Source organism: Salmo salar, chromosome 23, assembly GCF_965601325.2.
Source record: "Salmo salar chromosome 23, fSalSal1, whole genome shotgun sequence".
NCBI lineage: Eukaryota > Metazoa > Chordata > Actinopteri > Salmoniformes > Salmonidae > Salmo > Salmo salar.
This window is the reverse complement of record NC_138313.1, coordinates 13,612,733-13,635,542: the sequence shown is the minus strand read 5'-3', so window position 1 is coordinate 13,635,542 and position 22,810 is coordinate 13,612,733. Positions and strand designations below refer to the sequence as shown.

The following is a 22,810-nucleotide window of genomic DNA, read 5'->3' as shown; positions in this document are numbered from 1 at the left end:
AAATCTTTAATTCTAAGCATATTTCCCGCTTTGTGGGCTCAGTGACATTGTACACCCTAATAAAATCAGTCTTTCCCTCCCCGTCGGGGAATTGAACCCCGGTCTCCCGCGTGACAGGCGGGGATACTCACCACTATACTAACGAGGAGCAGGTGGGTTGGTTCTTTGAAAAAATGTGGAGCATTGGATACTATCCCTAAATTTGGAGAGTTGGGTGTTAACCCTTCCAACAAAAACATCTGTAGAGACTGAATGGTTAGAGCTAGAGACTACTATGACACATCTATGGAAAGCTGAGACCCTCATGGACACGTACATGTAGTCGATTTTGCTCTATACCGCTCACAAGCCACATAATAGTAGTTAGAAGGAGAGGTGTGTGTGGAAAATCCCAGGACATATTCACAAAGGCCAAACTCAACACAGTTGTCACTGACTTGTTGGATATTCGCTTCCCATTTAACAACTAAAGCCTTGCACAAAGTAAATCACCTCACACACTGGAAATCTACAATGGATTCACAAAAGACTACTGAGAATGCATAAATGTCCAAACGGTAAGTGAACCCAAACTCAGACTTTTCAAGAGTCAGTTGAGAATTCTACCATGACCAGAGATTGCTGTCGACCTGGCAATCTCAAAAGAGATTTCTTCCTCACGGGATTGCATACTTGTCAAAATGACTTGTTCAAAAGTTCCTGCATTGGCCGGGAATCGAACCCGGGCCTCCCGCGTGGCAGGCGAGAATTCTACCACTGAACAACCAATGCCTTGCAATGCTGAAAAAAACCCCACGGCTAGATATCGTATCAAAAATCTTTAATTCTAAGCATATTTCCCGCTTTGTGGGCTCAGTGACATTGTACACCCTAATAAAATCAGTCTTTCCCTCCCCGTCGGGGAATTGAACCCCGGTCTCCCGCGTGACAGGCGGGGATACTCACCACTATACTAACGAGGAGCAGGTGGGTTGGTTCTTTGAAAAAATGTGGAGCATTGGATACTATCCCTAAATTTGGAGAGTTGGGTGTTAACCCTTCCAACAAAAACATCTGTAGAGACTGAATGGTTAGAGCTAGAGACTACTATGACACATCTATGGAAAGCTGAGACCCTCATGGACACGTACATGTAGTCGATTTTGCTCTATACCGCTCACAAGCCACATAATAGTAGTTAGAAGGAGAGGTGTGTGTGGAAAATCCCAGGACATAGTCACAAAGGCCAAACTCAACACAGTTGTCACTGACTTGTTGGATATTCGCTTCCCATTTAACAACTAAAGCCTTGCACAAAGTAAATCACCTCACACACTGGAAATCTACAATGGATTCACAAAAGTCTACTGAGAATGCATAAATGTCCAAACGGTAAGTGAACCCAAACTCAGACTTTTCAAGAGTCAGTTGAGAATTCTACCATGACCAGAGATTGCTGTCGACCTGGCAATCTCAAAAGAGATTTCTTCCTCACGGGATTGCATACTTGTCAAAATGACTTGTTCAAAAGTTCCTGCATTGGCCGGGAATCGAACCCGGGCCTCCCGCGTGGCAGGCGAGAATTCTACCACTGAACAACCAATGCCTTGCAATGCTGAAAAAAACCCCACGGCTAGATATCGTATCAAAAATCTTTAATTCTAAGCATATTTCCCGCTTTGTGGGCTCAGTGACATTGTACACCCTAATAAAATCAGTCTTTCCCTCCCCGTCGGGGAATTGAACCCCGGTCTCCCGCGTGACAGGCGGGGATACTCACCACTATACTAACGAGGAGCAGGTGGGTTGGTTCTTTGAAAAAATGTGGAGCATTGGATACTATCCCTAAATTTGGAGAGTTGGGTGTTAACCCTTCCAACAAAAACATCTGTAGAGACTGAATGGTTAGAGCTAGAGACTACTATGACACATCTATGGAAAGCTGAGACCCTCATGGACACGTACATGTAGTCGATTTTGCTCTATACCGCTCACAAGCCACATAATAGTAGTTAGAAGGAGAGGTGTGTGTGGAAAATCCCAGGACATATTCACAAAGGCCAAACTCAACACAGTTGTCACTGACTTGTTGGATATTCGCTTCCCATTTAACAACTAAAGCCTTGCACAAAGTAAATCACCTCACACACTGGAAATCTACAATGGATTCACAAAAGTCTACTGAGAATGCATAAATGTCCAAACGGTAAGTGAACCCAAACTCAGACTTTTCAAGAGTCAGTTGAGAATTCTACCATGACCAGAGATTGCTGTCGACCTGGCAATCTCAAAAGAGATTTCTTCCTCACGGGATTGCATACTTGTCAAAATGACTTGTTCAAAAGTTCCTGCATTGGCCGGGAATCGAACCCGGGCCTCCCGCGTGGCAGGCGAGAATTCTACCACTGAACAACCAATGCCTTGCAATGCTGAAAAAAAACCCACGGCTAGATATCGTATCAAAAATCTTTAATTCTAAGCATATTTCCCGCTTTGTGGGCTCAGTGACATTGTACACCCTAATAAAATCAGTCTTTCCCTCCCCGTCGGGGAATTGAATCCCGGTCTCCCGCGTGACAGGCGGGGATACTCACCACTATACTAACGAGGAGCAGGTGGGTTGGTTCTTTGAAAAAATGTGGAGCATTGGATACTATCCCTAAATTTGGAGAGTTGGGTGTTAACCCTTCCAACAAAAACATCTGTAGAGACTGAATGGTTAGAGCTAGAGACTACTATGACACATCTATGGAAAGCTGAGACCCTCATGGACACGTACATGTAGTCGATTTTGCTCTATACCGCTCACAAGCCACATAATAGTAGTTAGAAGGAGAGGTGTGTGTGGAAAATCCCAGGACATAGTCACAAAGGCCAAACTCAACACAGTTGTCACTGACTTGTTGGATATTCGCTTCCCATTTAACAACTAAAGCCTTGCACAAAGTAAATCACCTCACACACTGGAAATCTACAATGGATTCACAAAAGTCTACTGAGAATGCATAAATGTCCAAACGGTAAGTGAACCCAAACTCAGACTTTTCAAGAGTCAGTTGAGAATTCTACCATGACCAGAGATTGCTGTCGACCTGGCAATCTCAAAAGAGATTTCTTCCTCACGGGGTTGCATATTTGTCAAAATGACTTGTTCAAAAGTTCCTGCATTGGCCGGGAATCGAACCCGGGCCTCCCGCGTGGCAGGCGAGAATTCTACCACTGAACAACCAATGCCTTGCAATGCTGAAAAAAACCCCACGGCTAGATATCGTATCAAAAATCTTTAATTCTAAGCATATTTCCCGCTTTGTGGGCTCAGTGACATTGTACACCCTAATAAAATCAGTCTTTCCCTCCCCGTCGGGGAATTGAACCCCGGTCTCCCGCGTGACAGGCGGGGATACTCACCACTATACTAACGAGGAGCAGGTGGGTTGGTTCTTTGAAAAAATGTGGAGCATTGGATACTATCCCTAAATTTGGAGAGTTGGGTGTTAACCCTTCCAACAAAAACATCTGTAGAGACTGAATGGTTAGAGCTAGAGACTACTATGACACATCTATGGAAAGCTGAGACCCTCATGGACACGTACATGTAGTCGATTTTGCTCTATACCGCTCACAAGCCACATAATAGTAGTTAGAAGGAGAGGTGTGTGTGGAAAATCCCAGGACATAGTCACAAAGGCCAAACTCAACACAGTTGTCACTGACTTGTTGGATATTCGCTTCCCATTTAACAACTAAAGCCTTGCACAAAGTAAATCACCTCACACACTGGAAATCTACAATGGATTCACAAAAGACTACTGAGAATGCATAAATGTCCAAACGGTAAGTGAACCCAAACTCAGACTTTTCAAGAGTCAGTTGAGAATTCTACCATGACCAGAGATTGCTGTCGACCTGGCAATCTCAAAAGAGATTTCTTCCTCACGGGATTGCATACTTGTCAAAATGACTTGTTCAAAAGTTCCTGCATTGGCCGGGAATCGAACCCGGGCCTCCCGCGTGGCAGGCGAGAATTCTACCACTGAACAACCAATGCCTTGCAATGCTGAAAAAAACCCCACGGCTAGATATCGTATCAAAAATCTTTAATTCTAAGCATATTTCCCGCTTTGTGGGCTCAGTGACATTGTACACCCTAATAAAATCAGTCTTTCCCTCCCCGTCGGGGAATTGAACCCCGGTCTCCCGCGTGACAGGCGGGGATACTCACCACTATACTAACGAGGAGCAGGTGGGTTGGTTCTTTGAAAAAATGTGGAGCATTGGATACTATCCCTAAATTTGGAGAGTTGGGTGTTAACCCTTCCAACAAAAACATCTGTAGAGACTGAATGGTTAGAGCTAGAGACTACTATGACACATCTATGGAAAGCTGAGACCCTCATGGACACGTACATGTAGTCGATTTTGCTCTATACCGCTCACAAGCCACATAATAGTAGTTAGAAGGAGAGGTGTGTGTGGAAAATCCCAGGACATAGTCACAAAGGCCAAACTCAACACAGTTGTCACTGACTTGTTGGATATTCGCTTCCCATTTAACAACTAAAGCCTTGCACAAAGTAAATCACCTCACACACTGGAAATCTACAATGGATTCACAAAAGTCTACTGAGAATGCATAAATGTCCAAACGGTAAGTGAACCCAAACTCAGACTTTTCAAGAGTCAGTTGAGAATTCTACCATGACCAGAGATTGCTGTCGACCTGGCAATCTCAAAAGAGATTTCTTCCTCACGGGATTGCATACTTGTCAAAATGACTTGTTCAAAAGTTCCTGCATTGGCCGGGAATCGAACCCGGGCCTCCCGCGTGGCAGGCGAGAATTCTACCACTGAACAACCAATGCCTTGCAATGCTGAAAAAAACCCCACGGCTAGATATCGTATCAAAAATCTTTAATTCTAAGCATATTTCCCGCTTTGTGGGCTCAGTGACATTGTACACCCTAATAAAATCAGTCTTTCCCTCCCCGTCGGGGAATTGAACCCCGGTCTCCCGCGTGACAGGCGGGGATACTCACCACTATACTAACGAGGAGCAGGTGGGTTGGTTCTTTGAAAAAATGTGGAGCATTGGATACTATCCCTAAATTTGGAGAGTTGGGTGTTAACCCTTCCAACAAAAACATCTGTAGAGACTGAATGGTTAGAGCTAGAGACTACTATGACACATCTATGGAAAGCTGAGACCCTCATGGACACGTACATGTAGTCGATTTTGCTCTATACCGCTCACAAGCCACATAATAGTAGTTAGAAGGAGAGGTGTGTGTGGAAAATCCCAGGACATATTCACAAAGGCCAAACTCAACACAGTTGTCACTGACTTGTTGGATATTCGCTTCCCATTTAACAACTAAAGCCTTGCACAAAGTAAATCACCTCACACACTGGAAATCTACAATGGATTCACAAAAGTCTACTGAGAATGCATAAATGTCCAAACGGTAAGTGAACCCAAACTCAGACTTTTCAAGAGTCAGTTGAGAATTCTACCATGACCAGAGATTGCTGTCGACCTGGCAATCTCAAAAGAGATTTCTTCCTCACGGGATTGCATACTTGTCAAAATGACTTGTTCAAAAGTTCCTGCATTGGCCGGGAATCGAACCCGGGCCTCCCGCGTGGCAGGCGAGAATTCTACCACTGAACAACCAATGCCTTGCAATGCTGAAAAAAAACCCACGGCTAGATATCGTATCAAAAATCTTTAATTCTAAGCATATTTCCCGCTTTGTGGGCTCAGTGACATTGTACACCCTAATAAAATCAGTCTTTCCCTCCCCGTCGGGGAATTGAATCCCGGTCTCCCGCGTGACAGGCGGGGATACTCACCACTATACTAACGAGGAGCAGGTGGGTTGGTTCTTTGAAAAAATGTGGAGCATTGGATACTATCCCTAAATTTGGAGAGTTGGGTGTTAACCCTTCCAACAAAAACATCTGTAGAGACTGAATGGTTAGAGCTAGAGACTACTATGACACATCTATGGAAAGCTGAGACCCTCATGGACACGTACATGTAGTCGATTTTGCTCTATACCGCTCACAAGCCACATAATAGTAGTTAGAAGGAGAGGTGTGTGTGGAAAATCCCAGGACATAGTCACAAAGGCCAAACTCAACACAGTTGTCACTGACTTGTTGGATATTCGCTTCCCATTTAACAACTAAAGCCTTGCACAAAGTAAATCACCTCACACACTGGAAATCTACAATGGATTCACAAAAGTCTACTGAGAATGCATAAATGTCCAAACGGTAAGTGAACCCAAACTCAGACTTTTCAAGAGTCAGTTGAGAATTCTACCATGACCAGAGATTGCTGTCGACCTGGCAATCTCAAAAGAGATTTCTTCCTCACGGGGTTGCATATTTGTCAAAATGACTTGTTCAAAAGTTCCTGCATTGGCCGGGAATCGAACCCGGGCCTCCCGCGTGGCAGGCGAGAATTCTACCACTGAACAACCAATGCCTTGCAATGCTGAAAAAAACCCCACGGCTAGATATCGTATCAAAAATCTTTAATTCTAAGCATATTTCCCGCTTTGTGGGCTCAGTGACATTGTACACCCTAATAAAATCAGTCTTTCCCTCCCCGTCGGGGAATTGAACCCCGGTCTCCCGCGTGACAGGCGGGGATACTCACCACTATACTAACGAGGAGCAGGTGGGTTGGTTCTTTGAAAAAATGTGGAGCATTGGATACTATCCCTAAATTTGGAGAGTTGGGTGTTAACCCTTCCAACAAAAACATCTGTAGAGACTGAATGGTTAGAGCTAGAGACTACTATGACACATCTATGGAAAGCTGAGACCCTCATGGACACGTACATGTAGTCGATTTTGCTCTATACCGCTCACAAGCCACATAATAGTAGTTAGAAGGAGAGGTGTGTGTGGAAAATCCCAGGACATAGTCACAAAGGCCAAACTCAACACAGTTGTCACTGACTTGTTGGATATTCGCTTCCCATTTAACAACTAAAGCCTTGCACAAAGTAAATCACCTCACACACTGGAAATCTACAATGGATTCACAAAAGTCTACTGAGAATGCATAAATGTCCAAACGGTAAGTGAACCCAAACTCAGACTTTTCAAGAGTCAGTTGAGAATTCTACCATGACCAGAGATTGCTGTCGACCTGGCAATCTCAAAAGAGATTTCTTCCTCACGGGATTGCATACTTGTCAAAATGACTTGTTCAAAAGTTCCTGCATTGGCCGGGAATCGAACCCGGGCCTCCCGCGTGGCAGGCGAGAATTCTACCACTGAACAACCAATGCCTTGCAATGCTGAAAAAAACCCCACGGCTAGATATCGTATCAAAAATCTTTAATTCTAAGCATATTTCCCGCTTTGTGGGCTCAGTGACATTGTACACCCTAATAAGATCAGTCTTTCCTCCCCGTCGGGGAATTGAACCCCGGTCTCCCGCGTGACAGGCGGGGATACTCACCACTATACTAACGAGGAGCAGGTGGGTTGGTTCTTTGAAAAAATGTGGAACATTGGATACTATCCCTAAATTTGGAGAGTTGGGTGTTAACCCTTCCAACAAAAACATCTGTAGAGACTGAATGGTTAGAGCTAGAGACTACTATGACACATCTATGGAAAGCTGAGACCCTCACGGACACGTACATGTAGTCGGTTTTGCTCTATACCGCTCACAAGCCACATAATAGTAGTTAGAAGGAGAGGTGTGTGTGGAAAATCCCAGGACATAGTCACAAAGGCCAAACTCAACACAGTTGTCACTGACTTGTTGGATATTCGCTTCCCATTTAACAACTAAAGCCTTGCACAAAGTAAATCACCTCACACACTGGAAATCTACAATGGATTCACAAAAGTCTACTGAGAATGCATAAATGTCCAAACGGTAAGTGAACCCAAACTCAGACTTTTCAAGAGTCAGTTGAGAATTCTACCATGACCAGAGATTGCTGTCGACCTGGCAATCTCAAAAGAGATTTCTTCCTCACGGGATTGCATACTTGTCAAAATGACTTGTTCAAAAGTTCCTGCATTGGCCGGGAATCGAACCCGGGCCTCCCGCGTGGCAGGCGAGAATTCTACCACTGAACAACCAATGCCTTGCAATGCTGAAAAAAACCCCACGGCTAGATATCGTATCAAAAATCTTTAATTCTAAGCATATTTCCCGCTTTGTGGGCTCAGTGACATTGTACACCCTAATAAAATCAGTCTTTCCCTCCCCGTCGGGGAATTGAACCCCGGTCTCCCGCGTGACAGGCGGGGATACTCACCACTATACTAACGAGGAGCAGGTGGGTTGGTTCTTTGAAAAAATGTGGAGCATTGGATACTATCCCTAAATTTGGAGAGTTGGGTGTTAACCCTTCCAACAAAAACATCTGTAGAGACTGAATGGTTAGAGCTAGAGACTACTATGACACATCTATGGAAAGCTGAGACCCTCATGGACACGTACATGTAGTCGATTTTGCTCTATACCGCTCACAAGCCACATAATAGTAGTTAGAAGGAGAGGTGTGTGTGGAAAATCCCAGGACATAGTCACAAAGGCCAAACTCAACACAGTTGTCACTGACTTGTTGGATATTCGCTTCCCATTTAACAACTAAAGCCTTGCACAAAGTAAATCACCTCACACACTGGAAATCTACAATGGATTCACAAAAGTCTACTGAGAATGCATAAATGTCCAAACGGTAAGTGAGCCCAAACTCAGACTTTTCAAGAGTCAGTTGAGAATTCTACCATGACCAGAGATTGCTGTCGACCTGGCAATCTCAAAAGAGATTTCTTCCTCACGGGGTTGCATACTTGTCAAAATGACTTGTTCAAAACTTCCTGCATTGGCCGGGAATCGAACCCGGGCCTCCCGCGTGGCAGGCGAGAATTCTACCACTGAACAACCAATGCCTTGCAATGCTGAAAAAAACCCCACGGCTAGATATCGTATCAAAAATCTTTAATTCTAAGCATATTTCCCGCTTTGTGGGCTCAGTGACATTGTACACCCTAATAAGATCAGTCTTTCCTCCCCGTCGGGGAATTGAACCCCGGTCTCCCGCGTGACAGGCGGGGATACTCACCACTATACTAACGAGGAGCAGGTGGGTTGGTTCTTTGAAAAAATGTGGAACATTGGATACTATCCCTAAATTTGGAGAGTTGGGTGTTAACCCTTCCAACAAAAACATCTGTAGAGACTGAATGGTTAGAGCTAGAGACTACTATGACACATCTATGGAAAGCTGAGACCCTCACGGACACGTACATGTAGTCGGTTTTGCTCTATACCGCTCACAAGCCACATAATAGTAGTTAGAAGGAGAGGTGTGTGTGGAAAATCCCAGGACATAGTCACAAAGGCCAAACTCAACACAGTTGTCACTGACTTGTTGGATATTCGCTTCCCATTTAACAACTAAAGCCTTGCACAAAGTAAATCACCTCACACACTGGAAATCTACAATGGATTCACAAAAGACTACTGAGAATGCATAAATGTCCAAACGGTAAGTGAACCCAAACTCAGACTTTTCAAGAGTCAGTTGAGAATTCTACCATGACCAGAGATTGCTGTCGACCTGGCAATCTCAAAAGAGATTTCTTCCTCACGGGATTGCATACTTGTCAAAATGACTTGTTCAAAACTTCCTGCATTGGCCGGGAATCGAACCCGGGCCTCCCGCGTGGCAGGCGAGAATTCTACCACTGAACAACCAATGCCTTGCAATGCTGAAAAAAACCCCACGGCTAGATATCGTATCAAAAATCTTTAATTCTAAGCATATTTCCCGCTTTGTGGGCTCAGTGACATTGTACACCCTAATAAAATCAGTCTTTCCCTCCCCGTCGGGGAATTGAACCCCGGTCTCCCGCGTGACAGGCGGGGATACTCACCACTATACTAACGAGGAGCAGGTGGGTTGGTTCTTTGAAAAAATGTGGAGCATTGGATACTATCCCTAAATTTGGAGAGTTGGGTGTTAACCCTTCCAACAAAAACATCTGTAGAGACTGAATGGTTAGAGCTAGAGACTACTATGACACATCTATGGAAAGCTGAGACCCTCATGGACACGTACATGTAGTCGATTTTGCTCTATACCGCTCACAAGCCACATAATAGTAGTTAGAAGGAGAGGTGTGTGTGGAAAATCCCAGGACATAGTCACAAAGGCCAAACTCAACACAGTTGTCACTGACTTGTTGGATATTCGCTTCCCATTTAACAACTAAAGCCTTGCACAAAGTAAATCACCTCACACACTGGAAATCTACAATGGATTCACAAAAGTCTACTGAGAATGCATAAATGTCCAAACGGTAAGTGAACCCAAACTCAGACTTTTCAAGAGTCAGTTGAGAATTCTACCATGACCAGAGATTGCTGTCGACCTGGCAATCTCAAAAGAGATTTCTTCCTCACGGGATTGCATACTTGTCAAAATGACTTGTTCAAAAGTTCCTGCATTGGCCGGGAATCGAACCCGGGCCTCCCGCGTGGCAGGCGAGAATTCTACCACTGAACAACCAATGCCTTGCAATGCTGAAAAAAACCCCACGGCTAGATATCGTATCAAAAATCTTTAATTCTAAGCATATTTCCCGCTTTGTGGGCTCAGTGACATTGTACACCCTAATAAAATCAGTCTTTCCCTCCCCGTCGGGGAATTGAACCCCGGTCTCCCGCGTGACAGGCGGGGATACTCACCACTATACTAACGAGGAGCAGGTGGGTTGGTTCTTTGAAAAAATGTGGAGCATTGGATACTATCCCTAAATTTGGAGAGTTGGGTGTTAACCCTTCCAACAAAAACATCTGTAGAGACTGAATGGTTAGAGCTAGAGACTACTATGACACATCTATGGAAAGCTGAGACCCTCATGGACACGTACATGTAGTCGATTTTGCTCTATACCGCTCACAAGCCACATAATAGTAGTTAGAAGGAGAGGTGTGTGTGGAAAATCCCAGGACATATTCACAAAGGCCAAACTCAACACAGTTGTCACTGACTTGTTGGATATTCGCTTCCCATTTAACAACTAAAGCCTTGCACAAAGTAAATCACCTCACACACTGGAAATCTACAATGGATTCACAAAAGTCTACTGAGAATGCATAAATGTCCAAACGGTAAGTGAACCCAAACTCAGACTTTTCAAGAGTCAGTTGAGAATTCTACCATGACCAGAGATTGCTGTCGACCTGGCAATCTCAAAAGAGATTTCTTCCTCACGGGATTGCATACTTGTCAAAATGACTTGTTCAAAAGTTCCTGCATTGGCCGGGAATCGAACCCGGGCCTCCCGCGTGGCAGGCGAGAATTCTACCACTGAACAACCAATGCCTTGCAATGCTGAAAAAAAACCCACGGCTAGATATCGTATCAAAAATCTTTAATTCTAAGCATATTTCCCGCTTTGTGGGCTCAGTGACATTGTACACCCTAATAAAATCAGTCTTTCCCTCCCCGTCGGGGAATTGAATCCCGGTCTCCCGCGTGACAGGCGGGGATACTCACCACTATACTAACGAGGAGCAGGTGGGTTGGTTCTTTGAAAAAATGTGGAGCATTGGATACTATCCCTAAATTTGGAGAGTTGGGTGTTAACCCTTCCAACAAAAACATCTGTAGAGACTGAATGGTTAGAGCTAGAGACTACTATGACACATCTATGGAAAGCTGAGACCCTCATGGACACGTACATGTAGTCGATTTTGCTCTATACCGCTCACAAGCCACATAATAGTAGTTAGAAGGAGAGGTGTGTGTGGAAAATCCCAGGACATAGTCACAAAGGCCAAACTCAACACAGTTGTCACTGACTTGTTGGATATTCGCTTCCCATTTAACAACTAAAGCCTTGCACAAAGTAAATCACCTCACACACTGGAAATCTACAATGGATTCACAAAAGTCTACTGAGAATGCATAAATGTCCAAACGGTAAGTGAACCCAAACTCAGACTTTTCAAGAGTCAGTTGAGAATTCTACCATGACCAGAGATTGCTGTCGACCTGGCAATCTCAAAAGAGATTTCTTCCTCACGGGATTGCATACTTGTCAAAATGACTTGTTCAAAAGTTCCTGCATTGGCCGGGAATCGAACCCGGGCCTCCCGCGTGGCAGGCGAGAATTCTACCACTGAACAACCAATGCCTTGCAATGCTGAAAAAAACCCCACGGCTAGATATCGTATCAAAAATCTTTAATTCTAAGCATATTTCCCGCTTTGTGGGCTCAGTGACATTGTACACCCTAATAAAATCAGTCTTTCCCTCCCCGTCGGGGAATTGAACCCCGGTCTCCCGCGTGACAGGCGGGGATACTCACCACTATACTAACGAGGAGCAGGTGGGTTGGTTCTTTGAAAAAATGTGGAGCATTGGATACTATCCCTAAATTTGGAGAGTTGGGTGTTAACCCTTCCAACAAAAACATCTGTAGAGACTGAATGGTTAGAGCTAGAGACTACTATGACACATCTATGGAAAGCTGAGACCCTCATGGACACGTACATGTAGTCGATTTTGCTCTATACCGCTCACAAGCCACATAATAGTAGTTAGAAGGAGAGGTGTGTGTGGAAAATCCCAGGACATAGTCACAAAGGCCAAACTCAACACAGTTGTCACTGACTTGTTGGATATTCGCTTCCCATTTAACAACTAAAGCCTTGCACAAAGTAAATCACCTCACACACTGGAAATCTACAATGGATTCACAAAAGTCTACTGAGAATGCATAAATGTCCAAACGGTAAGTGAACCCAAACTCAGACTTTTCAAGAGTCAGTTGAGAATTCTACCATGACCAGAGATTGCTGTCGACCTGGCAATCTCAAAAGAGATTTCTTCCTCACGGGATTGCATACTTGTCAAAATGACTTGTTCAAAAGTTCCTGCATTGGCCGGGAATCGAACCCGGGCCTCCCGCGTGGCAGGCGAGAATTCTACCACTGAACAACCAATGCCTTGCAATGCTGAAAAAAACCCCACGGCTAGATATCGTATCAAAAATCTTTAATTCTAAGCATATTTCCCGCTTTGTGGGCTCAGTGACATTGTACACCCTAATAAAATCAGTCTTTCCCTCCCCGTCGGGGAATTGAACCCCGGTCTCCCGCGTGACAGGCGGGGATACTCACCACTATACTAACGAGGAGCAGGTGGGTTGGTTCTTTGAAAAAATGTGGAGCATTGGATACTATCCCTAAATTTGGAGAGTTGGGTGTTAACCCTTCCAACAAAAACATCTGTAGAGACTGAATGGTTAGAGCTAGAGACTACTATGACACATCTATGGAAAGCTGAGACCCTCATGGACACGTACATGTAGTCGATTTTGCTCTATACCGCTCACAAGCCACATAATAGTAGTTAGAAGGAGAGGTGTGTGTGGAAAATCCCAGGACATATTCACAAAGGCCAAACTCAACACAGTTGTCACTGACTTGTTGGATATTCGCTTCCCATTTAACAACTAAAGCCTTGCACAAAGTAAATCACCTCACACACTGGAAATCTACAATGGATTCACAAAAGTCTACTGAGAATGCATAAATGTCCAAACGGTAAGTGAACCCAAACTCAGACTTTTCAAGAGTCAGTTGAGAATTCTACCATGACCAGAGATTGCTGTCGACCTGGCAATCTCAAAAGAGATTTCTTCCTCACGGGATTGCATACTTGTCAAAATGACTTGTTCAAAAGTTCCTGCATTGGCCGGGAATCGAACCCGGGCCTCCCGCGTGGCAGGCGAGAATTCTACCACTGAACAACCAATGCCTTGCAATGCTGAAAAAAAACCCACGGCTAGATATCGTATCAAAAATCTTTAATTCTAAGCATATTTCCCGCTTTGTGGGCTCAGTGACATTGTACACCCTAATAAAATCAGTCTTTCCCTCCCCGTCGGGGAATTGAATCCCGGTCTCCCGCGTGACAGGCGGGGATACTCACCACTATACTAACGAGGAGCAGGTGGGTTGGTTCTTTGAAAAAATGTGGAGCATTGGATACTATCCCTAAATTTGGAGAGTTGGGTGTTAACCCTTCCAACAAAAACATCTGTAGAGACTGAATGGTTAGAGCTAGAGACTACTATGACACATCTATGGAAAGCTGAGACCCTCATGGACACGTACATGTAGTCGATTTTGCTCTATACCGCTCACAAGCCACATAATAGTAGTTAGAAGGAGAGGTGTGTGTGGAAAATCCCAGGACATAGTCACAAAGGCCAAACTCAACACAGTTGTCACTGACTTGTTGGATATTCGCTTCCCATTTAACAACTAAAGCCTTGCACAAAGTAAATCACCTCACACACTGGAAATCTACAATGGATTCACAAAAGTCTACTGAGAATGCATAAATGTCCAAACGGTAAGTGAACCCAAACTCAGACTTTTCAAGAGTCAGTTGAGAATTCTACCATGACCAGAGATTGCTGTCGACCTGGCAATCTCAAAAGAGATTTCTTCCTCACGGGGTTGCATATTTGTCAAAATGACTTGTTCAAAAGTTCCTGCATTGGCCGGGAATCGAACCCGGGCCTCCCGCGTGGCAGGCGAGAATTCTACCACTGAACAACCAATGCCTTGCAATGCTGAAAAAAACCCCACGGCTAGATATCGTATCAAAAATCTTTAATTCTAAGCATATTTCCCGCTTTGTGGGCTCAGTGACATTGTACACCCTAATAAAATCAGTCTTTCCCTCCCCGTCGGGGAATTGAACCCCGGTCTCCCGCGTGACAGGCGGGGATACTCACCACTATACTAACGAGGAGCAGGTGGGTTGGTTCTTTGAAAAAATGTGGAGCATTGGATACTATCCCTAAATTTGGAGAGTTGGGTGTTAACCCTTCCAACAAAAACATCTGTAGAGACTGAATGGTTAGAGCTAGAGACTACTATGACACATCTATGGAAAGCTGAGACCCTCATGGACACGTACATGTAGTCGATTTTGCTCTATACCGCTCACAAGCCACATAATAGTAGTTAGAAGGAGAGGTGTGTGTGGAAAATCCCAGGACATAGTCACAAAGGCCAAACTCAACACAGTTGTCACTGACTTGTTGGATATTCGCTTCCCATTTAACAACTAAAGCCTTGCACAAAGTAAATCACCTCACACACTGGAAATCTACAATGGATTCACAAAAGACTACTGAGAATGCATAAATGTCCAAACGGTAAGTGAACCCAAACTCAGACTTTTCAAGAGTCAGTTGAGAATTCTACCATGACCAGAGATTGCTGTCGACCTGGCAATCTCAAAAGAGATTTCTTCCTCACGGGATTGCATACTTGTCAAAATGACTTGTTCAAAAGTTCCTGCATTGGCCGGGAATCGAACCCGGGCCTCCCGCGTGGCAGGCGAGAATTCTACCACTGAACAACCAATGCCTTGCAATGCTGAAAAAAACCCCACGGCTAGATATCGTATCAAAAATCTTTAATTCTAAGCATATTTCCCGCTTTGTGGGCTCAGTGACATTGTACACCCTAATAAAATCAGTCTTTCCCTCCCCGTCGGGGAATTGAACCCCGGTCTCCCGCGTGACAGGCGGGGATACTCACCACTATACTAACGAGGAGCAGGTGGGTTGGTTCTTTGAAAAAATGTGGAGCATTGGATACTATCCCTAAATTTGGAGAGTTGGGTGTTAACCCTTCCAACAAAAACATCTGTAGAGACTGAATGGTTAGAGCTAGAGACTACTATGACACATCTATGGAAAGCTGAGACCCTCATGGACACGTACATGTAGTCGATTTTGCTCTATACCGCTCACAAGCCACATAATAGTAGTTAGAAGGAGAGGTGTGTGTGGAAAATCCCAGGACATAGTCACAAAGGCCAAACTCAACACAGTTGTCACTGACTTGTTGGATATTCGCTTCCCATTTAACAACTAAAGCCTTGCACAAAGTAAATCACCTCACACACTGGAAATCTACAATGGATTCACAAAAGTCTACTGAGAATGCATAAATGTCCAAACGGTAAGTGAACCCAAACTCAGACTTTTCAAGAGTCAGTTGAGAATTCTACCATGACCAGAGATTGCTGTCGACCTGGCAATCTCAAAAGAGATTTCTTCCTCACGGGATTGCATACTTGTCAAAATGACTTGTTCAAAAGTTCCTGCATTGGCCGGGAATCGAACCCGGGCCTCCCGCGTGGCAGGCGAGAATTCTACCACTGAACAACCAATGCCTTGCAATGCTGAAAAAAACCCCACGGCTAGATATCGTATCAAAAATCTTTAATTCTAAGCATATTTCCCGCTTTGTGGGCTCAGTGACATTGTACACCCTAATAAAATCAGTCTTTCCCTCCCCGTCGGGGAATTGAACCCCGGTCTCCCGCGTGACAGGCGGGGATACTCACCACTATACTAACGAGGAGCAGGTGGGTTGGTTCTTTGAAAAAATGTGGAGCATTGGATACTATCCCTAAATTTGGAGAGTTGGGTGTTAACCCTTCCAACAAAAACATCTGTAGAGACTGAATGGTTAGAGCTAGAGACTACTATGACACATCTATGGAAAGCTGAGACCCTCATGGACACGTACATGTAGTCGATTTTGCTCTATACCGCTCACAAGCCACATAATAGTAGTTAGAAGGAGAGGTGTGTGTGGAAAATCCCAGGACATATTCACAAAGGCCAAACTCAACACAGTTGTCACTGACTTGTTGGATATTCGCTTCCCATTTAACAACTAAAGCCTTGCACAAAGTAAATCACCTCACACACTGGAAATCTACAATGGATTCACAAAAGTCTACTGAGAATGCATAAATGTCCAAACGGTAAGTGAACCCAAACTCAGACTTTTCAAGAGTCAGTTGAGAATTCTACCATGACCAGAGATTGCTGTCGACCTGGCAATCTCAAAAGAGATTTCTTCCTCACGGGATTGCATACTTGTCAAAATGACTTGTTCAAAAGTTCCTGCATTGGCCGGGAATCGAACCCGGGCCTCCCGCGTGGCAGGCGAGAATTCTACCACTGAACAACCAATGCCTTGCAATGCTGAAAAAAAACCCACGGCTAGATATCGTATCAAAAATCTTTAATTCTAAGCATATTTCCCGCTTTGTGGGCTCAGTGACATTGTACACCCTAATAAAATCAGTCTTTCCCTCCCCGTCGGGGAATTGAATCCCGGTCTCCCGCGTGACAGGCGGGGATACTCACCACTATACTAACGAGGAGCAGGTGGGTTGGTTCTTTGAAAAAATGTGGAGCATTGGATACTATCCCTAAATTTGGAGAGTTGGGTGTTAACCCTTCCAACAAAAACATCTGTAGAGACTGAATGGTTAGAGCTAGAGACTACTATGACACATCTATGGAAAGCTGAGACCCTCATGGACACGTACATGTAGTCGATTTTGCTCTATACCGCTCACAAGCCACATAATAGTAGTTAGAAGGAGAGGTGTGTGTGGAAAATCCCAGGACATAGTCACAAAGGCCAAACTCAACACAGTTGTCACTGACTTGTTGGATATTCGCTTCCCATTTAACAACTAAAGCCTTGCACAAAGTAAATCACCTCACACACTGGAAATCTACAATGGATTCACAAAAGTCTACTGAGAATGCATAAATGTCCAAACGGTAAGTGAACCCAAACTCAGACTTTTCAAGAGTCAGTTGAGAATTCTACCATGACCAGAGATTGCTGTCGACCTGGCAATCTCAAAAGAGATTTCTTCCTCACGGGGTTGCATATTTGTCAAAATGACTTGTTCAAAAGTTCCTGCATTGGCCGGGAATCGAACCCGGGCCTCCCGCGTGGCAGGCGAGAATTCTACCTCTGAACAACCAATGCCTTGCAATGCTGAAAAAAACCCCACGGCTAGATATCGTATCAAAAATCTTTAATTCTAAGCATATTTCCCGCTTTGTGGGCTCAGTGACATTGTACACCCTAATAAAATCAGTCTTTCCCTCCCCGTCGGGGAATTGAACCCCGGTCTCCCGCGTGACAGGCGGGGATACTCACCACTATACTAACGAGGAGCAGGTGGGTTGGTTCTTTGAAAAAATGTGGAGCATTGGATACTATCCCTAAATTTGGAGAGTTGGGTGTTAACCCTTCCAACAAAAACATCTGTAGAGACTGAATGGTTAGAGCTAGAGACTACTATGACACATCTATGGAAAGCTGAGACCCTCATGGACACGTACATGTAGTCGATTTTGCTCTATACCGCTCACAAGCCACATAATAGTAGTTAGAAGGAGAGGTGTGTGTGGAAAATCCCAGGACATAGTCACAAAGGCCAAACTCAACACAGTTGTCACTGACTTGTTGGATATTCGCTTCCCATTTAACAACTAAAGCCTTGCACAAAGTAAATCACCTCACATACTGGAAATCTACAATGGATTCACAAAAGTCTACTGAGAATGCATAAATGTCCAAACGGTAAGTGAGCCCAAACTCAGACTTTTCAAGAGTCAGTTGAGAATTCTACCATGACCAGAGATTGCTGTCGACCTGGCAATCTCAAAAGAGATTTCTTCCTCACGGGGTTGCATACTTGTCAAAATGACTTGTTCAAAACTTCCTGCATTGGCCGGGAATCGAACCCGGGCCTCCCGCGTGGCAGGCGAGAATTCTACCACTGAACAACCAATGCCTTGCAATGCTGAAAAAAACCCCACGGCTAGATATCGTATCAAAAATCTTTAATTCTAAGCATATTTCCCGCTTTGTGGGCTCAGTGACATTGTACACCCTAATAAGATCAGTCTTTCCTCCCCGTCGGGGAATTGAACCCCGGTCTCCCGCGTGACAGGCGGGGATACTCACCACTATACTAACGAGGAGCAGGTGGGTTGGTTCTTTGAAAAAATGTGGAACATTGGATACTATCCCTAAATTTGGAGAGTTGGGTGTTAACCCTTCCAACAAAAACATCTGTAGAGACTGAATGGTTAGAGCTAGAGACTACTATGACACATCTATGGAAAGCTGAGACCCTCATGGACACGTACATGTAGTCGATTTTGCTCTATACCGCTCACAAGCCACATAATAGTAGTTAGAAGGAGAGGTGTGTGTGGAAAATCCCAGGACATAGTCACAAAGGCCAAACTCAACACAGTTGTCACTGACTTGTTGGATATTCGCTTCCCATTTAACAACTAAAGCCTTGCACAAAGTAAATCACCTCACACACTGGAAATCTACAATGGATTCACAAAAGTCTACTGAGAATGCATAAATGTCCAAACGGTAAGTGAACCCAAACTCAGACTTTTCAAGAGTCAGTTGAGAATTCTACCATGACCAGAGATTGCTGTCGACCTGGCAATCTCAAAAGAGATTTCTTCCTCACGGGATTGCATACTTGTCAAAATGACTTGTTCAAAAGTTCCTGCATTGGCCGGGAATCGAACCCGGGCCTCCCGCGTGGCAGGCGAGAATTCTACCACTGAACAACCAATGCCTTGCAATGCTGAAAAAAACCCCACGGCTAGATATCGTATCAAAAATCTTTAATTCTAAGCATATTTCCCGCTTTGTGGGCTCAGTGACATTGTACACCCTAATAAAATCAGTCTTTCCCTCCCCGTCGGGGAATTGAACCCCGGTCTCCCGCGTGACAGGCGGGGATACTCACCACTATACTAACGAGGAGCAGGTGGGTTGGTTCTTTGAAAAAATGTGGAGCATTGGATACTATCCCTAAATTTGGAGAGTTGGGTGTTAACCCTTCCAACAAAAACATCTGTAGAGACTGAATGGTTAGAGCTAGAGACTACTATGACACATCTATGGAAAGCTGAGACCCTCATGGACACGTACATGTAGTCGATTTTGCTCTATACCGCTCACAAGCCACATAATAGTAGTTAGAAGGAGAGGTGTGTGTGGAAAATCCCAGGACATAGTCACAAAGGCCAAACTCAACACAGTTGTCACTGACTTGTTGGATATTCGCTTCCCATTTAACAACTAAAGCCTTGCACAAAGTAAATCACCTCACACACTGGAAATCTACAATGGATTCACAAAAGTCTACTGAGAATGCATAAATGTCCAAACGGTAAGTGAGCCCAAACTCAGACTTTTCAAGAGTCAGTTGAGAATTCTACCATGACCAGAGATTGCTGTCGACCTGGCAATCTCAAAAGAGATTTCTTCCTCACGGGGTTGCATACTTGTCAAAATGACTTGTTCAAAACTTCCTGCATTGGCCGGGAATCGAACCCGGGCCTCCCGCGTGGCAGGCGAGAATTCTACCACTGAACAACCAATGCCTTGCAATGCTGAAAAAAACCCCACGGCTAGATATCGTATCAAAAATCTTTAATTCTAAGCATATTTCCCGCTTTGTGGGCTCAGTGACATTGTACACCCTAATAAGATCAGTCTTTCCTCCCCGTCGGGGAATTGAACCCCGGTCTCCCGCGTGACAGGCGGGGATACTCACCACTATACTAACGAGGAGCAGGTGGGTTGGTTCTTTGAAAAAATGTGGAACATTGGATACTATCCCTAAATTTGGAGAGTTGGGTGTTAACCCTTCCAACAAAAACATCTGTAGAGACTGAATGGTTAGAGCTAGAGACTACTATGACACATCTATGGAAAGCTGAGACCCTCACGGACACGTACATGTAGTCGGTTTTGCTCTATACCGCTCACAAGCCACATAATAGTAGTTAGAAGGAGAGGTGTGTGTGGAAAATCCCAGGACATAGTCACAAAGGCCAAACTCAACACAGTTGTCACTGACTTGTTGGATATTCGCTTCCCATTTAACAACTAAAGCCTTGCACAAAGTAAATCACCTCACATACTGGAAATCTACAATGGATTCACAAAAGTCTACTGAGAATGCATAAATGTCCAAACGGTAAGTGAGCCCAAACTCAGACTTTTCAAGAGTCAGTTGAGAATTCTACCATGACCAGAGATTGCTGTCGACCTGGCAATCTCAAAAGAGATTTCTTCCTCACGGGGTTGCATACTTGTCAAAATGACTTGTTCAAAACTTCCTGCATTGGCCGGGAATCGAACCCGGGCCTCCCGCGTGGCAGGCGAGAATTCTACCACTGAACAACCAATGCCTTGCAATGCTGAAAAAAACCCCACGGCTAGATATCGTATCAAAAATCTTTAATTCTAAGCATATTTCCCGCTTTGTGGGCTCAGTGACATTGTACACCCTAATAAGATCAGTCTTTCCTCCCCGTCGGGGAATTGAACCCCGGTCTCCCGCGTGACAGGCGGGGATACTCACCACTATACTAACGAGGAGCAGGTGGGTTGGTTCTTTGAAAAAATGTGGAACATTGGATACTATCCCTAAATTTGGAGAGTTGGGTGTTAACCCTTCCAACAAAAACATCTGTAGAGACTGAATGGTTAGAGCTAGAGACTACTATGACACATCTATGGAAAGCTGAGACCCTCATGGACACGTACATGTAGTCGATTTTGCTCTATACCGCTCACAAGCCACATAATAGTAGTTAGAAGGAGAGGTGTGTGTGGAAAATCCCAGGACATAGTCACAAAGGCCAAACTCAACACAGTTGTCACTGACTTGTTGGATATTCGCTTCCCATTTAACAACTAAAGCCTTGCACAAAGTAAATCACCTCACACACTGGAAATCTACAATGGATTCACAAAAGTCTACTGAGAATGCATAAATGTCCAAACGGTAAGTGAACCCAAACTCAGACTTTTCAAGAGTCAGTTGAGAATTCTACCATGACCAGAGATTGCTGTCGACCTGGCAATCTCAAAAGAGATTTCTTCCTCACGGGATTGCATACTTGTCAAAATGACTTGTTCAAAAGTTCCTGCATTGGCCGGGAATCGAACCCGGGCCTCCCGCGTGGCAGGCGAGAATTCTACCACTGAACAACCAATGCCTTGCAATGCTGAAAAAAACCCCACGGCTAGATATCGTATCAAAAATCTTTAATTCTAAGCATATTTCCCGCTTTGTGGGCTCAGTGACATTGTACACCCTAATAAAATCAGTCTTTCCCTCCCCGTCGGGGAATTGAACCCCGGTCTCCCGCGTGACAGGCGGGGATACTCACCACTATACTAACGAGGAGCAGGTGGGTTGGTTCTTTGAAAAAATGTGGAGCATTGGATACTATCCCTAAATTTGGAGAGTTGGGTGTTAACCCTTCCAACAAAAACATCTGTAGAGACTGAATGGTTAGAGCTAGAGACTACTATGACACATCTATGGAAAGCTGAGACCCTCATGGACACGTACATGTAGTCGATTTTGCTCTATACCGCTCACAAGCCACATAATAGTAGTTAGAAGGAGAGGTGTGTGTGGAAAATCCCAGGACATAGTCACAAAGGCCAAACTCAACACAGTTGTCACTGACTTGTTGGATATTCGCTTCCCATTTAACAACTAAAGCCTTGCACAAAGTAAATCACCTCACACACTGGAAATCTACAATGGATTCACAAAAGTCTACTGAGAATGCATAAATGTCCAAACGGTAAGTGAGCCCAAACTCAGACTTTTCAAGAGTCAGTTGAGAATTCTACCATGACCAGAGATTGCTGTCGACCTGGCAATCTCAAAAGAGATTTCTTCCTCACGGGGTTGCATACTTGTCAAAATGACTTGTTCAAAACTTCCTGCATTGGCCGGGAATCGAACCCGGGCCTCCCGCGTGGCAGGCGAGAATTCTACCACTGAACAACCAATGCCTTGCAATGCTGAAAAAAACCCCACGGCTAGATATCGTATCAAAAATCTTTAATTCTAAGCATATT

General features: G+C 44.4%; 50 non-coding genes across 50 annotated transcripts; all 50 read right to left on the bottom strand.

Annotated features, from left to right (window-relative positions):
- Window positions 1–76: 76 nt before the first annotated feature.
- trnad-guc (transfer RNA aspartic acid (anticodon GUC)) lies at window positions 77–148 on the bottom strand. Its single transcript has one exon. It is a non-coding gene; the product is annotated as a tRNA-Asp (tRNA).
- A 552-nt stretch (window positions 149–700) lies between these two features.
- On the bottom strand, window positions 701–771 carry trnag-gcc (transfer RNA glycine (anticodon GCC)). The gene has a single exon. It is a non-coding gene; the product is annotated as a tRNA-Gly (tRNA).
- Window positions 772–890: 119 nt separating this feature from the next.
- On the bottom strand, window positions 891–962 carry trnad-guc (transfer RNA aspartic acid (anticodon GUC)). The gene has a single exon. It is a non-coding gene; the product is annotated as a tRNA-Asp (tRNA).
- Window positions 963–1,514: 552 nt separating this feature from the next.
- On the bottom strand, window positions 1,515–1,585 carry trnag-gcc (transfer RNA glycine (anticodon GCC)). The gene has a single exon. It is a non-coding gene; the product is annotated as a tRNA-Gly (tRNA).
- A 119-nt stretch (window positions 1,586–1,704) lies between these two features.
- trnad-guc (transfer RNA aspartic acid (anticodon GUC)) lies at window positions 1,705–1,776 on the bottom strand. The gene has a single exon. It is a non-coding gene; the product is annotated as a tRNA-Asp (tRNA).
- Window positions 1,777–2,328: 552 nt separating this feature from the next.
- On the bottom strand, window positions 2,329–2,399 carry trnag-gcc (transfer RNA glycine (anticodon GCC)). Its single transcript has one exon. It is a non-coding gene; the product is annotated as a tRNA-Gly (tRNA).
- A 743-nt stretch (window positions 2,400–3,142) lies between these two features.
- trnag-gcc (transfer RNA glycine (anticodon GCC)) lies at window positions 3,143–3,213 on the bottom strand. Its single transcript has one exon. It is a non-coding gene; the product is annotated as a tRNA-Gly (tRNA).
- Window positions 3,214–3,332: 119 nt separating this feature from the next.
- On the bottom strand, window positions 3,333–3,404 carry trnad-guc (transfer RNA aspartic acid (anticodon GUC)). Its single transcript has one exon. It is a non-coding gene; the product is annotated as a tRNA-Asp (tRNA).
- Window positions 3,405–3,956: 552 nt separating this feature from the next.
- trnag-gcc (transfer RNA glycine (anticodon GCC)) lies at window positions 3,957–4,027 on the bottom strand. Its single transcript has one exon. It is a non-coding gene; the product is annotated as a tRNA-Gly (tRNA).
- A 119-nt stretch (window positions 4,028–4,146) lies between these two features.
- Window positions 4,147–4,218, bottom strand: trnad-guc (transfer RNA aspartic acid (anticodon GUC)). Its single transcript has one exon. It is a non-coding gene; the product is annotated as a tRNA-Asp (tRNA).
- Window positions 4,219–4,770: 552 nt separating this feature from the next.
- trnag-gcc (transfer RNA glycine (anticodon GCC)) lies at window positions 4,771–4,841 on the bottom strand. The gene has a single exon. It is a non-coding gene; the product is annotated as a tRNA-Gly (tRNA).
- Window positions 4,842–4,960: 119 nt separating this feature from the next.
- Window positions 4,961–5,032, bottom strand: trnad-guc (transfer RNA aspartic acid (anticodon GUC)). Its single transcript has one exon. It is a non-coding gene; the product is annotated as a tRNA-Asp (tRNA).
- Window positions 5,033–5,584: 552 nt separating this feature from the next.
- trnag-gcc (transfer RNA glycine (anticodon GCC)) lies at window positions 5,585–5,655 on the bottom strand. Its single transcript has one exon. It is a non-coding gene; the product is annotated as a tRNA-Gly (tRNA).
- A 743-nt stretch (window positions 5,656–6,398) lies between these two features.
- trnag-gcc (transfer RNA glycine (anticodon GCC)) lies at window positions 6,399–6,469 on the bottom strand. Its single transcript has one exon. It is a non-coding gene; the product is annotated as a tRNA-Gly (tRNA).
- Window positions 6,470–6,588: 119 nt separating this feature from the next.
- On the bottom strand, window positions 6,589–6,660 carry trnad-guc (transfer RNA aspartic acid (anticodon GUC)). Its single transcript has one exon. It is a non-coding gene; the product is annotated as a tRNA-Asp (tRNA).
- A 552-nt stretch (window positions 6,661–7,212) lies between these two features.
- trnag-gcc (transfer RNA glycine (anticodon GCC)) lies at window positions 7,213–7,283 on the bottom strand. Its single transcript has one exon. It is a non-coding gene; the product is annotated as a tRNA-Gly (tRNA).
- A 118-nt stretch (window positions 7,284–7,401) lies between these two features.
- On the bottom strand, window positions 7,402–7,473 carry trnad-guc (transfer RNA aspartic acid (anticodon GUC)). Its single transcript has one exon. It is a non-coding gene; the product is annotated as a tRNA-Asp (tRNA).
- A 552-nt stretch (window positions 7,474–8,025) lies between these two features.
- On the bottom strand, window positions 8,026–8,096 carry trnag-gcc (transfer RNA glycine (anticodon GCC)). Its single transcript has one exon. It is a non-coding gene; the product is annotated as a tRNA-Gly (tRNA).
- A 119-nt stretch (window positions 8,097–8,215) lies between these two features.
- trnad-guc (transfer RNA aspartic acid (anticodon GUC)) lies at window positions 8,216–8,287 on the bottom strand. The gene has a single exon. It is a non-coding gene; the product is annotated as a tRNA-Asp (tRNA).
- A 552-nt stretch (window positions 8,288–8,839) lies between these two features.
- On the bottom strand, window positions 8,840–8,910 carry trnag-gcc (transfer RNA glycine (anticodon GCC)). The gene has a single exon. It is a non-coding gene; the product is annotated as a tRNA-Gly (tRNA).
- Window positions 8,911–9,028: 118 nt separating this feature from the next.
- trnad-guc (transfer RNA aspartic acid (anticodon GUC)) lies at window positions 9,029–9,100 on the bottom strand. Its single transcript has one exon. It is a non-coding gene; the product is annotated as a tRNA-Asp (tRNA).
- A 552-nt stretch (window positions 9,101–9,652) lies between these two features.
- trnag-gcc (transfer RNA glycine (anticodon GCC)) lies at window positions 9,653–9,723 on the bottom strand. The gene has a single exon. It is a non-coding gene; the product is annotated as a tRNA-Gly (tRNA).
- Window positions 9,724–9,842: 119 nt separating this feature from the next.
- Window positions 9,843–9,914, bottom strand: trnad-guc (transfer RNA aspartic acid (anticodon GUC)). The gene has a single exon. It is a non-coding gene; the product is annotated as a tRNA-Asp (tRNA).
- A 552-nt stretch (window positions 9,915–10,466) lies between these two features.
- Window positions 10,467–10,537, bottom strand: trnag-gcc (transfer RNA glycine (anticodon GCC)). Its single transcript has one exon. It is a non-coding gene; the product is annotated as a tRNA-Gly (tRNA).
- A 119-nt stretch (window positions 10,538–10,656) lies between these two features.
- Window positions 10,657–10,728, bottom strand: trnad-guc (transfer RNA aspartic acid (anticodon GUC)). Its single transcript has one exon. It is a non-coding gene; the product is annotated as a tRNA-Asp (tRNA).
- Window positions 10,729–11,280: 552 nt separating this feature from the next.
- Window positions 11,281–11,351, bottom strand: trnag-gcc (transfer RNA glycine (anticodon GCC)). The gene has a single exon. It is a non-coding gene; the product is annotated as a tRNA-Gly (tRNA).
- A 743-nt stretch (window positions 11,352–12,094) lies between these two features.
- trnag-gcc (transfer RNA glycine (anticodon GCC)) lies at window positions 12,095–12,165 on the bottom strand. The gene has a single exon. It is a non-coding gene; the product is annotated as a tRNA-Gly (tRNA).
- A 119-nt stretch (window positions 12,166–12,284) lies between these two features.
- trnad-guc (transfer RNA aspartic acid (anticodon GUC)) lies at window positions 12,285–12,356 on the bottom strand. Its single transcript has one exon. It is a non-coding gene; the product is annotated as a tRNA-Asp (tRNA).
- A 552-nt stretch (window positions 12,357–12,908) lies between these two features.
- trnag-gcc (transfer RNA glycine (anticodon GCC)) lies at window positions 12,909–12,979 on the bottom strand. Its single transcript has one exon. It is a non-coding gene; the product is annotated as a tRNA-Gly (tRNA).
- A 119-nt stretch (window positions 12,980–13,098) lies between these two features.
- Window positions 13,099–13,170, bottom strand: trnad-guc (transfer RNA aspartic acid (anticodon GUC)). The gene has a single exon. It is a non-coding gene; the product is annotated as a tRNA-Asp (tRNA).
- Window positions 13,171–13,722: 552 nt separating this feature from the next.
- Window positions 13,723–13,793, bottom strand: trnag-gcc (transfer RNA glycine (anticodon GCC)). The gene has a single exon. It is a non-coding gene; the product is annotated as a tRNA-Gly (tRNA).
- Window positions 13,794–14,536: 743 nt separating this feature from the next.
- On the bottom strand, window positions 14,537–14,607 carry trnag-gcc (transfer RNA glycine (anticodon GCC)). The gene has a single exon. It is a non-coding gene; the product is annotated as a tRNA-Gly (tRNA).
- A 119-nt stretch (window positions 14,608–14,726) lies between these two features.
- On the bottom strand, window positions 14,727–14,798 carry trnad-guc (transfer RNA aspartic acid (anticodon GUC)). The gene has a single exon. It is a non-coding gene; the product is annotated as a tRNA-Asp (tRNA).
- Window positions 14,799–15,350: 552 nt separating this feature from the next.
- On the bottom strand, window positions 15,351–15,421 carry trnag-gcc (transfer RNA glycine (anticodon GCC)). The gene has a single exon. It is a non-coding gene; the product is annotated as a tRNA-Gly (tRNA).
- Window positions 15,422–15,540: 119 nt separating this feature from the next.
- On the bottom strand, window positions 15,541–15,612 carry trnad-guc (transfer RNA aspartic acid (anticodon GUC)). Its single transcript has one exon. It is a non-coding gene; the product is annotated as a tRNA-Asp (tRNA).
- Window positions 15,613–16,164: 552 nt separating this feature from the next.
- On the bottom strand, window positions 16,165–16,235 carry trnag-gcc (transfer RNA glycine (anticodon GCC)). Its single transcript has one exon. It is a non-coding gene; the product is annotated as a tRNA-Gly (tRNA).
- Window positions 16,236–16,354: 119 nt separating this feature from the next.
- trnad-guc (transfer RNA aspartic acid (anticodon GUC)) lies at window positions 16,355–16,426 on the bottom strand. The gene has a single exon. It is a non-coding gene; the product is annotated as a tRNA-Asp (tRNA).
- A 552-nt stretch (window positions 16,427–16,978) lies between these two features.
- Window positions 16,979–17,049, bottom strand: trnag-gcc (transfer RNA glycine (anticodon GCC)). Its single transcript has one exon. It is a non-coding gene; the product is annotated as a tRNA-Gly (tRNA).
- A 933-nt stretch (window positions 17,050–17,982) lies between these two features.
- Window positions 17,983–18,054, bottom strand: trnad-guc (transfer RNA aspartic acid (anticodon GUC)). Its single transcript has one exon. It is a non-coding gene; the product is annotated as a tRNA-Asp (tRNA).
- Window positions 18,055–18,606: 552 nt separating this feature from the next.
- Window positions 18,607–18,677, bottom strand: trnag-gcc (transfer RNA glycine (anticodon GCC)). Its single transcript has one exon. It is a non-coding gene; the product is annotated as a tRNA-Gly (tRNA).
- A 118-nt stretch (window positions 18,678–18,795) lies between these two features.
- Window positions 18,796–18,867, bottom strand: trnad-guc (transfer RNA aspartic acid (anticodon GUC)). Its single transcript has one exon. It is a non-coding gene; the product is annotated as a tRNA-Asp (tRNA).
- Window positions 18,868–19,419: 552 nt separating this feature from the next.
- Window positions 19,420–19,490, bottom strand: trnag-gcc (transfer RNA glycine (anticodon GCC)). The gene has a single exon. It is a non-coding gene; the product is annotated as a tRNA-Gly (tRNA).
- Window positions 19,491–19,609: 119 nt separating this feature from the next.
- On the bottom strand, window positions 19,610–19,681 carry trnad-guc (transfer RNA aspartic acid (anticodon GUC)). The gene has a single exon. It is a non-coding gene; the product is annotated as a tRNA-Asp (tRNA).
- Window positions 19,682–20,233: 552 nt separating this feature from the next.
- On the bottom strand, window positions 20,234–20,304 carry trnag-gcc (transfer RNA glycine (anticodon GCC)). Its single transcript has one exon. It is a non-coding gene; the product is annotated as a tRNA-Gly (tRNA).
- A 118-nt stretch (window positions 20,305–20,422) lies between these two features.
- On the bottom strand, window positions 20,423–20,494 carry trnad-guc (transfer RNA aspartic acid (anticodon GUC)). The gene has a single exon. It is a non-coding gene; the product is annotated as a tRNA-Asp (tRNA).
- A 552-nt stretch (window positions 20,495–21,046) lies between these two features.
- On the bottom strand, window positions 21,047–21,117 carry trnag-gcc (transfer RNA glycine (anticodon GCC)). The gene has a single exon. It is a non-coding gene; the product is annotated as a tRNA-Gly (tRNA).
- Window positions 21,118–21,235: 118 nt separating this feature from the next.
- Window positions 21,236–21,307, bottom strand: trnad-guc (transfer RNA aspartic acid (anticodon GUC)). The gene has a single exon. It is a non-coding gene; the product is annotated as a tRNA-Asp (tRNA).
- Window positions 21,308–21,859: 552 nt separating this feature from the next.
- Window positions 21,860–21,930, bottom strand: trnag-gcc (transfer RNA glycine (anticodon GCC)). Its single transcript has one exon. It is a non-coding gene; the product is annotated as a tRNA-Gly (tRNA).
- Window positions 21,931–22,049: 119 nt separating this feature from the next.
- On the bottom strand, window positions 22,050–22,121 carry trnad-guc (transfer RNA aspartic acid (anticodon GUC)). Its single transcript has one exon. It is a non-coding gene; the product is annotated as a tRNA-Asp (tRNA).
- Window positions 22,122–22,673: 552 nt separating this feature from the next.
- On the bottom strand, window positions 22,674–22,744 carry trnag-gcc (transfer RNA glycine (anticodon GCC)). Its single transcript has one exon. It is a non-coding gene; the product is annotated as a tRNA-Gly (tRNA).
- Window positions 22,745–22,810: the final 66 nt, after the last annotated feature.